Here is a 12,022-nt window from a genome sequence, read left to right as displayed (position 1 = left end):
GTGAAGCCACATCTGGTGGAGGTAGTGGCCGGGGAGGGTCCACAGGAAGTGCAGGTTATGATTAGGGAGCAGCATGGGGTGCAAGGAGAGGAGAGTGAGGATGATGGTGTAATTTGGATTGGTATTGGGTCAGAGGGGGGCTTGGGGGCGGATCCCGGGGAGGGGGGTCCGGAACGGAGCAAGCAGGGTGGTCCGGATGACTCTGGGGAGCAGTCCCATCATCGTGACGGTGGGGCACGGTCTGAACCGGTGAAACCATGGCCCCACAGAGAACGGAGGGCACCGGAGGAGAGAACCATGCTCCCCTTGCAGGTGCGTCAGTCACACCATAGCAATGCGGGTGTGCGTTCGAATCCCTTTAATCTGCCGCGTTCAGCCGTTCGACATCCAGGGGGGAAGAGTGCGGTGCTAGGGGTTGCGGCGTCGCCACTTGGCCGTTGTCGTACGGAGGAGGGGTCCTTTGGGGCCAAAGACGGACTTGGCGATCAGTGGGACCCTGATTAGTTTTCTAGGGGGGTGAGTGTGGCCAGCTGGGGGGTATTGTGGGTGTGGCTCTGGCGTCAGCGTGTATTTCAGCCTGACCGGATGGCGGCTGAAACAAACACTGCTAGTTGGGAACGGGCGATGGCAGCAGCATTAATTTCCCCACGCATGTTACCAGACGAGAGAGAGTGTGGCGAGTAAATACTCAAGTGTCCTGGTGAGTAATTTAACTATAGTGTAAATTATCATTATGGCATTGTCATGTCGCTAGGTTTAGGTGCACTGTCAAGTTGTTTATACCATGTTTGGTCTTCCCCAGGGAACGACAGACTGTGAACAGCGACGAGGCGGGGCGTTGTGCTTGCGCCTGGCGATACCAAGGTATCGCTCGCTCCGTTTGTTTGTAGTTACACGCACAGACTGTTGGGTATAAATAGTATAATACAGACTGTCCTGATTTCCCTCAGGTTGGGGGAATAGTCGTACCGTTGCGGTCCGGGTGCGTGCTGCGTGTGGCGTTTGCTACGCCGGGTGTTTCATTCAACGTGTAAGTTTAAGCTCTCTCTCGTTTATGTCTAGTGCCATGCATTCCATTGTATCGTTATGTGATTATAAGTGTTCGCCGTTTATAGTGTGCAACAAGCAGCATGTTAAGTATGTTATATTATGCTTGGATATTCATTGTTCCATTTCCATGTCATGGCAGGTGGTGGTCAACAGGTGGTCACTGCTTTGGCTATGTTAGGTTAGGGGGAGCAGTAGTGTGGATTCAGTCTGTCTCTCTGTGCTAAATGTATACATGCCGATGTATACATGGTGATAGTGATACCTCTATTTTGTATAAAATTCAACTAATCCTTTCTGATATCATAGCTTAAATAAAGATAATTATATTAAACATAATTGCTTTGTCTGTCTGTTATATGTCCTAAGCCTCCTGGTTACATGCTTATTAGCTACGTCGAGCGTTCAAACCATCACGTATCTCTGTCCGAAACCCTCGTGCAACTGTGAGTACCTTTGAGATCTCTCTGTGATACTGGTATAACGAACGGTTCGGCCAGAACCAGTCCTTCATGGTAAATCTAGGTTGGTTTCTTATTGAGGAGCAAGTGACTGTGGATTCACTCGGTGCATCACAGTCACGAAAGGGGCTAGATCCCATCCCACCTACTGTGCACAAAGGAGCGTCACCGAGGGAGACTGGTCGCGTCACATTCTATCTCCAGATACAGGCTCAGGAATCATATAAATCATTCGATTGGAATGAGCCTAGTCCTAGTCATATCATATCATATTGCGTGTTCTCCAGACTCACCTAGTAGCTGAGTCAGTTTCGGGGGGGGGGGAATTAAAACAAAACTGATATGTGCCTGTTGGGAGTGGGACTGTCTTTGTGTCTGCCTGTCTGTCTATCCATCTACTTATCTATCTCTATTACACTAATCTCTTCCAGTCCCAGTGCATCCAGCTCAGTATAGTGAGCTGGATGCAATCCTACCTGGAGGGGAGAGAACAGATGGTGGAGGTAAACGGTACTATATCCCCCCCCTCACAGTGAGCTGTGGTGTTCCACAAGGAAGCATACTAGGACCGCTACTGTTCCTAATTTATGCAAATGACATGTCGTCGGCTTGTGACTGCAACTTGTTCTTGTTTGCGGACGACTCAGCCCTGCTGGTCTCTGACAAGAACAAGTTGCAGGTTGAAAAAACCCTCAGCTCGGCACTAGTTTCTCAAGTTTCAAGTTTCTTTAATAGTTGTCATACAGAAGTACAGAATACTTTTATATAAAATGCTTCTTTCTTTCTTTCTTTCTTTCTTTCTTTCTTTCTTTCTTTCTTTCTTTCTTTCTTTCTTTCTTTCTTTCTTTCTTTCTTTCTTTCTTTCTTTCTTTCTTTCTTTCTTTCTTTCTTTCTAGGCAAAATCTGCATAGGCTCGCTGATAACAAACTATCATTACACCTGGGCAAAACAGAGTCCATTCTCTTCGGTTCAAATAACAAACTCAGCAAGACCGACGACTTCTCAGTTACAGTGGTGACAATATTGTCACAAGGAAAGATGAAATGACCTATCTGGGTTCCATCCTAGAGGCAAATCTTTCCTGTGACAAAATGGCATCCAATGTAATAAAAAAAAGTCAACCAACGAACTAGATTCTTGTACCGGATCTTCTCTCTGGTAAACAAGAATACCCTGAAGACTCTGGCAGGAGCACTCATTCAAGGGTACTACGACTATGCTTGCACCTCATGGTACCAAAGCACCTCAAAGGCGCTAAAAACAAGATTACAAACATCACAAAACAAACTGGTCAGACTACTACTTGACCTTACCCCTAGAACCCACCTCACCCCTGCCCACTTTGACAACCTAGGATGGCTTAGAGTGGACGACAGAGTACAGCAACTTGCAATGGGCCTGGTCTACAAGATACACTACACGACCAAGGTACCCATGTACATGTCAAAATACTTCCCAAAGATCAGTGAATACCACGATCACAACTATACTACAACACCAGAGGGAGCTCCACAAATCATGTTAAACCCAGATTCGGCTCAAACAAGGGACTAAACACGTTTCGCAATTATGCCACATCAATGTGGAACGCCCTACCCAAAGCTGTAAAGGAATGTGAATCCCTACCCACATTCAAAACCGCTCTTAAAGAGCACCTACGGGAGGCTGCAATTCGAAACTGGCCACCGTAAATGTCCAAACCCCCCACCCCCACCCCTCTCCTAATAGACAGTCTCCTCCCCACCGCATGTATATATTCTCTCCCCGCCGTATGTATATTTCTTACCCACCCACCCCCTCCAAATGTACAGTCTCCTCCCCATCATATGTATATTTCTCTCCCACCCACCCACCCCCTCCTAATGTACAGTCCCCTCCCCATCATATGTATACTCTGTCAGGATCTATGGGTAACAGTGCTGTATATTTGAATACCGTATATGTCACAAATGTATCAGTACTAAATACCTGTATGTCCCTATGCCATAAATGTCATGTATGTTGAGTATGTCATAAATGTCAATATGAATTGAAAATGGGGGAAAATGGGGGTCTTTCTCTGGTCTGCATCCCCTTAACAATTGTGTGTATTGAGCCGTACTGTATTGTACCCATTCTGCAATCTGTTAAATAAAGTTTTCATTCATCCATCCCTTCACCTCTCCCCTACCCTTCTCTTCTTCTCTCCTCTCTGTTTTCTGTCTGCAGTGTAAAGCATTTTCTTTCAATTCAAGACACTTCCTGATTCCAAACACCTCCCCCCTCTCTCTCTCTCTCTCTCTCTCTCGCTCTCTCTCTCTCTCTCTCTCTCTCTGTAGGTGGTTGTATGCAAAGAAGACACATGTTCACAGACAGACAAATGGAATGACAAATAGACACACCCACTCTCCCAAGCTGTTTTGCAATCAATAAGACTCAACTTGTCTTGGTTGAGTTTATTTTTTATTAATTTTTTTAATGCATTTTCTGCAGCCAGAAAGAAGGTGTTTTACTGTTGGAGAATCATCATCTTAAAAAGGGGTGGGGAAAAGTACACACATTCATCAAGTGATAGCAGAATGACAGATTTGAGACACAGATTAGAGATACCTCAGAACACCTGTGGCGTCTCTCTGTTGCTTATCATGTAGGGTCATCATGTGTTCTCGCGCCACACATCCAGGGCAAAGTGCATCAACTGCTTTACTGCGGCGTAACGGCACACAAGAAGGAAAGCAGCCACATCGAGCTGGTTTCTCCCTCTCACATGTTTACTTTCCAGTCCTTTATCCTTGCCCCAGTGGTGCGGATGATGGTGATTAGATTAGATTAGATCATTCAAATGTAAGTACAGTAGGCCTACAACAAAAATAAGTTGGCATCTAAAACCAGAGTGCAAAGGTAACAGTAAAGTGCATTAACAATATACAATGTAGAAGTGATTCAAATGGAATATATATTAATTAGTACTACTGGGTAAATATGCTCAAATGCTAATCTGATGTACTGTATGTACAGTGTTACAGTATTATTGTGTACAGTGATACAGGTATAAATACACTATGGTGGTGAGCTATACCGACCAGTGGTAAAACTAGTAAGAGTATAGGGATATACAGATATAGATATATACAGATATGTATGGATAATGGGTAGACTATAGTTTTGTGTGTGTATCCAGTCCACTGCATCACAATAGCCCCTTTTTACCTCCGCCAAGGAGGTTATGTTTTCACAAAGGTATGTGTGTGTGTCTGCTCCTTGTACACCCATGATCGTATAGCCACACACATCCAAACATGGTGATTAAGTTTGCCGATGACACAACAGTGATACTGTAGACCTAATTTCCCCAAGGGGATCAATAAAGGAATATCTTATCTGAGTCACCAACAATGACGAAACAGCCTACAGGGAAGAGATTGACAACATGGCACAATGGTGCTGGGTGAACAACCTCTCTCATTATCTAAACCACGAACCTAAACTAACTTTAGGTTAGTTATAACGTTAGTTTAGGTTCATGTTAACGTTAGATAATGTACAAAATAAACGTATTTCCGGTGCTTTAGACGTCCGGAAGTAAAAATGATGCCTCGTTTTCTGCTTATGTGTCCGGTTCTGTGTTTGTTGGTTTTCGTTAGCAAGCAGCATATCAACACCAGCCATGGGAATACTGTTTTCTAAATTGTGGAGGCTTTTAATCGTCAAGGTAAGAGGATTTGAAGGCATGGTATCCATAAACTTCAATCGGTTCGGATCCTTTCAATGAAATTATAATGTAAACAAACACTGGCGTCACGTTAGAAAGTATCACTGCGTTGCGTGAAATCACTGACTGAGCCCAGAGAGGAGTGGTTCGGCAAAAAATAGTTCAGAGTATATTTGCTTAGACACAGTAACTACATGCATCATTGTTTACAACTGGACACGGACGCGTTAAACAGCAATCAATTATTTTAATATAACAGTCCGGTTCTGTGTTTGTTTGTGTCTGTAGATTGTTGGTGAACAACTAACTTTAGGTTAGTTTAACGCGTCCGTGTCCAGTTGTAAACAATGATGCATGACAAACCAATTACATAATCCAACATATGTGTAAAGGCACAACATATTCCAGTTAAGGGTATATTTTTTTAATGATTCGTTACGGCGTAATAAATACTTCCATTTGTATAAATTGCCTTAAGCGGAGGCTGGCTGAGGAGCGCGTCGCCAATCAGAGCGCAAAACGGCAACGCGGAACTGGAACAGCGTTGTAGAAGGCATTCACGCCACCAGACATCACTGATGACCTCACCTGGGACGTACACACCAGACATCACTGATGACCTCACCTGGGACGTACACACCAGACATCACTGATGACCTCACCTGGGACGTACACACCAGACATCACTGATGACCTCACCTGGGACGTGCACACCAGACATCACTGATGACCTCACCTGGGACGTGCACACCAGACATCACTGATGACCTCACCTGGGACGTACACACCAGACATCACTGATGACCTCACCTGGGACGTACACACCGGCCAGGTGGTGAAGAAAGCACAACAATGTCTCTTTCACCTCAGGTGGTGAAGAAAGCACAACAATGTCTCTTTCACCTCAGGTGGTGAAGACATTCGGCATGGGGCCCCAGATCCTATAGGCTTCTATAGAGACACAGCTGAGTGAGAGCATCTTGTCTGGATGCATCACCTCACCGCCTGGTATGGAAACTGCTTCTGCCCTCAACCACAAAACGCTACAGAGGGTCATGCGAACAACCCAGAACATCTGTGGTTGCGAGCTTCCCTTCATCCAGGATATATAGTATTATATAGTATTATTATAATATTATATTATATACAACGGATGGTGTGTCGGCAAAGCCTGCAGGATTATTAAGGACCCCAGCCACCCCAACCACAAACTGTTTCAGCTGCTGCCGTCTGGTAAACAGACCGTTTTCCTCCGAGGCAGGCAGACTCATGAACAAAATAACACTAGCAGCGGGCTACCGGCCTGTGACCGGAGTAATACAGTGCTATTTTAATGCTGTCTCTGCTACCGATTTGCACACACTACACCCACACAGTTTTTTATTAAAGTAGCCAGATCTACTTTATCACTGACTCTACTGCCATTTTGATTAGATATGCTAATCTAATGTATGTACAGTGTTATTATATACAGTGGTAAAAGTATGAATACACTATGGTAGTAATAAACCATACTAGCTAGTGGTATAACTAATAACAGTAGGTATGGAATATATACAGATATAGATAAACGTATATACAGTGTGGTATACATATATATATATATATATATATATATATATATATATATATATATATACACACACACAGGTATATAGATAAAGATGTAGATACATGTACAGTATATACGGTGAATAGTGTTATTGTACATTGCTATCATACAGTGTTATATGGATAGACTATAGATGGAGGTAGGTAGTTATGAGTACAGCAAGGTTGGTAGTTATGAGTACAGTGTAAGACAGTTGTAAGCAGTGTTGGCAGTAGATACGTGTGGATTGAATAGGCAACAGACATCATACTGTATAGGTTGAGTAGGCTATAGGCAACAGAGTTCAGAATTTATACTGTATCAGAGAGCGAGAGAGAGAGAGAGAGAGAGAGAGAGAGAGAGAGAGCGAGAGAGAGAGAGAGAGAGAGAGAGAGAGAGAGAGAGAGAGAGAGAGAGTCTGAGGGGTGGGGGGCTGTCACCATGGTGCAGAGTTCAGCACGATGACAGCTGAGGGGATGAAGCTGTTCCAGAGCCTGCTGGTCCTCGAGCTGAGATTCCTATAGCGCCTCCCAGAGGGGAGGAGGGCAAACAGTCTGGGGTTGGAGTGAGAGGTGTCCTTGACAATACTGCACGCCTTCCTCAGACATGGTTTGTGCTGAACAGCCTTAACACTTTCAGCGCCACGGGTCCGGTGCCCCGGAACCCTGTTGCGTGCCAACGGCCACTTCAATGATAGAGCTCTCATATTTGCGAACGCATAAACTATATCTTAAATTATGGCTATGTGTCTAATATGGCCGTCGCTTATCAATGACTTGTTTGCAGTCAACATTGTCAAAACGGATTTTTTTTTAATCGGTTCATTTCCGTTTTATACCATTTTGAAAGCCTTAACACTTTCAGTGCCATGGGTCCGGTGCCCCGGAACCCCGTTGCGTGCCAAAGCCCACTTCAACGATAGAGCTCTCATATTTGCAAACGCATAGACTATATATTAAGTTGTTTTTTAATCGGTTCATTTCCGTTTTATACCATTTTAAAAAACTCTCGTTTTTTGAAAGTTTCAGGAAAATATAAAGATTCTGTGATAATCGCCCTTTAGTGGAATACACTGGAATACACAAAAAACGTTGTAATTTTTCTGCCTATTTATGAATCGTTTTCAAATAAACGCTAGATTATCGATAGTTTATGTGTACTTATGCACGCTATAGAAGCGGGCTGAAAAATCGATTATCCATTTCCTGATCAGCACACACACACGCATACACACACATAGGGCCCTTACCTCAGATCAGATGTTCTCCAAAAAGATTATCCTAATTCCTGATCGCCATTCCAAATATCGATCGCGTTTATTGATCCAACGCTGGGTGGTCGAAACACCGATTCCACGCTGTTCTGATGGTCCACAATGAATCCGATCGGCTCGAGTTACATGCCTGAGAAGTAAAATGTGGAAGCAGGATATTTTTTTCATGCGTTTCATTCAATCCAATCCAAAGGGGTGCAGTACCATCCGGAGAGACGATAGGGGGCGGTATTTCCCCAATGGAGCTCAGAGAGAGTTCCAGTGGTAACGTGAGGCTAGATTGATGAAATATGAATGGAAATCGCTAATAAAAAAATAAAAAAACAGACCTCTCGTCGTTGGCACTGAACGGTTGGCATGAACTAAAGAGAAATCTCGTCGTTGGCACTCAAAGTGTTAATAGCAGGGAATGGTGAAGAGTTGGGCGGTTTCCATCACCCTCTGCACTGCTTTCCGGTCTGAAGCAGAGCAGTGGCCGTACCAGACTGTGATGCAGTTGGTGAGTAGGCTTTCTATGGCGCAACTGTAGAAATTCACCAGAATCTGAGGAGACAGATGGGCTTTCCCACACTGTGATTACTACATGTACTGTACATTGTGTGATTATTGTATTGTAAATAAGTGCTATATTTTATCATTGCTATGCTGCAATTTTTTATTTCTTTTTATCTTTATACTATTTTTATTGCTTCTATTTTGTACTACATTATGTTGGTGCTGATACTAGGCCAAAGGAGCCAAGAACAAAGCATTTCACTCTAAGCTGTAACAGGAATAGAAAGATAAAGCTGATTCTGATTCTACTGATTGTATTCTTCTAGTTTCTACTGGGGAACATGAGCCAATGGTGGTGCAACTGTAATTTATATATAAAAAAAGGAATATTATATAATTTCATATCAGGGACCCCAAAATAATTTTCAGTAGGCCATGCGTCCCAATTTGATATCATTCCCCCCGGGGCCCTCATCTGAGACAAATCGCGGCACGGTGGTGTAGTGGTTAACACTGTTGCCTCACAGCAAGAAGGTCCAGGGTTCGATTCTCGCTTGGGGACCAGGTTTCCATGATGCCAGTTACCCAGGTGGGGTGGGGTATCTCCCGGGCCTTTCTGTGTGGAGTTAGTTTGCATGTTCTCCCTGTGCTCGCAAGGGTCCCCCCCACCCCCCGACAGCAGTACTGTCTATCTGTGTCTCGTGTATGTCATATATGTTATGATGAATTGAAAATGGGGGACCCTGAGTCTTTCTCTGGTCTGCATCCCCTTAACAATTGTATGTATTGAGCTGTACTGTACTGTACCCATTCTGCAATCTGTTAATAAAGTTTTAAATCAATCAATCAATCAATCCCGATAAGCGAAACCCAATGGAAAAACATGCAAAACAACAGATTGCTAACGCTGTCGCGTCCGTGACGAAGACGGGCAGGAGCCCTCGTCTGCTCCCGGCTGCCCTTGGGGGGAAGGACGACTGGATGGGTTAAGCGCAGAGGAGTATCGCATCGGCGATCCTACAGACAATGCATGCGTGTGTGTTCCGGTGTGTGTGTGTGCCGCTAACATTGAGTGTCGTTGCATGCCAATAATGCGACAGGTCCTGCATTATTATTATTATTATTAATTGTGTTGCCAAACACGATTTATTCCTCAACTGTCTATGGTGTGGTTGGAGCGATAACAGTGGAGAGGGTGACATCTATGATCACAATAGTCACTATATGTCATGCTTATATGCTTATATGTCATGCAAATATTACTATTATGTCATGCTTATATGCTTATATGTCATGCTTATATGCTTATATGTCATGCTTATATGACACCGCCCTATCCTGGTTCCGATCCTATCTAAATAATAGAACCTACTCTGTGAGTCTAGCCAACTTCTCCTCCCAGCAAACCAACCTCACCTGCCACAGGGTTCAGTCCTGGCACCCATCCTCTTCAATCTTTACATGCTCCCCCTCAGACAAATCATCACTCGGCACAACATCTCCTTCCACTGCTACGCCGATGATACCCATATATACCTTCCACTCACAACAGCTGACTGCCTGAAGACCAACAGCCAGACACTAAAGCAAATAACGAGGGTACATTTTTACTTCCGGTCGGGGGGTTCCAAAATAAAAGAGCGACGTCTATAGCACCGGAAATACGTTTATTTTGTACATTATAACGTTAACACGAACCTAAACTAACTTTAGGTTAGTTGTAACGTTAGTTTAGGTTCGTGTTAACGTTAGATAATGTACAAAATAAACGTATTTCCGGTGCTATAGACGTCGCTCGTTATTTGCTTTAGTGTCCGGCTGTTGGTTTTCGTTAGCTAGCAGCATATCAACACCAGCCATGGGAATACTGTTTTCTAAATTGGGGAGGCTTTTAATCGTCAAGGTAAGAGGATTTTAAGTCATGTTATCCATAAACTTCAATCGGTTCGGATCCTTTGAATGAAATGAGAATAGTTCCGAGTATATTTGCTTAGAAAACGTAATTGTCGAATTCAATTATTTTTTATTTCTCCACGTGGTAAATACACAGGTCACAACATGTTTACAGAACGTTTTGGAGTTGTATTTGGAGTGTATTTCGTGACTGTAGGGGACTGTAGGGAACTTCAGGGTAAAGGTCTGACCCACTTCCAGTGATGAAGCTAAGCTACGCTAACAGAGCGGCTGTTCCCTAAGCCTAATGCACGCACAGAGAAGAAAAAAGGGTATGTATCTTCTTGTCTAACTCCAGGGAAGATGGCAAATAAGCGAATTTCCCAAAATGTTGGCGTTTTCCTTTAAAGACAGACCCGTCACAAGACGAGGAATCCTTTCAGTAACCAGTTCTATCTACAACCCACTGGGTTTCCTTGCCCCAGCAATCCTCCCTGTGAAGATGCTCATGCAGCAGCTGTGCAAAGAAAGGCTTGCGTGGGACGACGAAATTCCTAAAAAGTTAGCCCAAAAATTTACCACGTGGCTGCAAGAGCTTCACCAACTGCCAGAATTGAGTGTGACCAGATGTGTAAGACCAGTGGACTTCGGACCTGTTGCAGAAGCACAGCTTCATCACTTTTCCGACACGTCCGAAAATGGATACGGAAAAGTCTCTTACCTCAGACTGACAAGCAACAATGGACAGATTCACTGCGCCTTCATGATGGGACAAGTCAAGTCAAGTCAAGAGTTTTATTTGTCACGGCATACGAGTATACAATGAAATGCGGGTGGTCTTGCCCGCAACGATGTGCATAATACAATAGTAATAACATATAATAGAATCCAATAGAACGACATTGTGCAATAAAACAAGTAAACAGAGTAGGGCATATCGGTATATGTACATAAGTTATTTACAGAGCATGGTAGGACATGCTAGGTCCTGTGGTAGTGCAATACACTGTTAGCTACGGATGAGGCACTGGGTCTTTATGTACATGCTATATTCTACAATCTCAAGTTATACTATACTATTCTTAAAGTGACCTTTCCTTAGTGGCCATAAGTGTGGGCGTGTGCAGTGTATGTGTCGTGTCACTGTGTGTGCTCATGTGTGCTTGTGTGTGGAGAGTTCAGTGTTCAAGGCTCTGATGGCCTGGGGGAAGAAGCTGAGCCGAAGTCTCTCTGTCCTAGTAGCTGGTGTTCGCAGGCGTCTGCCTGACCTCAGCAGCATGAACAGGCTGTTGTTGGGGTGATGAGGGTCTTTCATTATTCTGCAGGCTCTGGATTTGCACCTCTTGTTGTATAGAACCTGCAGGGGTGGTAGTGCAATACCCGTGGTACGCTCGGCTGAGCGCACCACTCTCTGTAGGGCCTTCTTGTCCTGTGCTCTTTCCATACCAGGCAGTGATGTTTCCAGTCAAGATGCTCTCTACAGCTCCGGAGTAGAAGGACTGGAGTATCTTCCCAGATACTCTGAACTTCCTTAACTGTCTCAGGTAGTAGAGGCGCTGCTTCGCCTTTTT

At 44.2% G+C, this 12,022-nt stretch overlaps 1 protein-coding gene and 1 long non-coding RNA gene across 2 annotated transcripts in view; one reads left to right on the top strand and one right to left on the bottom strand.

Annotated features, from left to right (window-relative positions):
• The window catches only part of tnfaip3 (tumor necrosis factor, alpha-induced protein 3), a 93,906-nt gene that overhangs the window by 50,282 nt on the left and 31,602 nt on the right, over nucleotides 1–12,022 (bottom strand). The gene's annotated exons all lie outside the window — the stretch shown is intronic.
• On the top strand, nucleotides 183–1,386 carry LOC311234319. Its single transcript, XR_014620089.1, has 2 exons — nucleotides 183–1,030; nucleotides 1,190–1,386. It is a non-coding gene; the product is annotated as an uncharacterized lncRNA (long non-coding RNA).

Source organism: Notolepis coatsorum, assembly GCF_963971535.1.
Source record: "Notolepis coatsorum genome assembly, chromosome: 9".
Classification (NCBI taxonomy): Eukaryota; Metazoa; Chordata; class Actinopteri; order Aulopiformes; family Paralepididae; genus Notolepis; species Notolepis coatsorum.
This window is presented reverse-complemented; position numbering and strand designations above follow the sequence as displayed.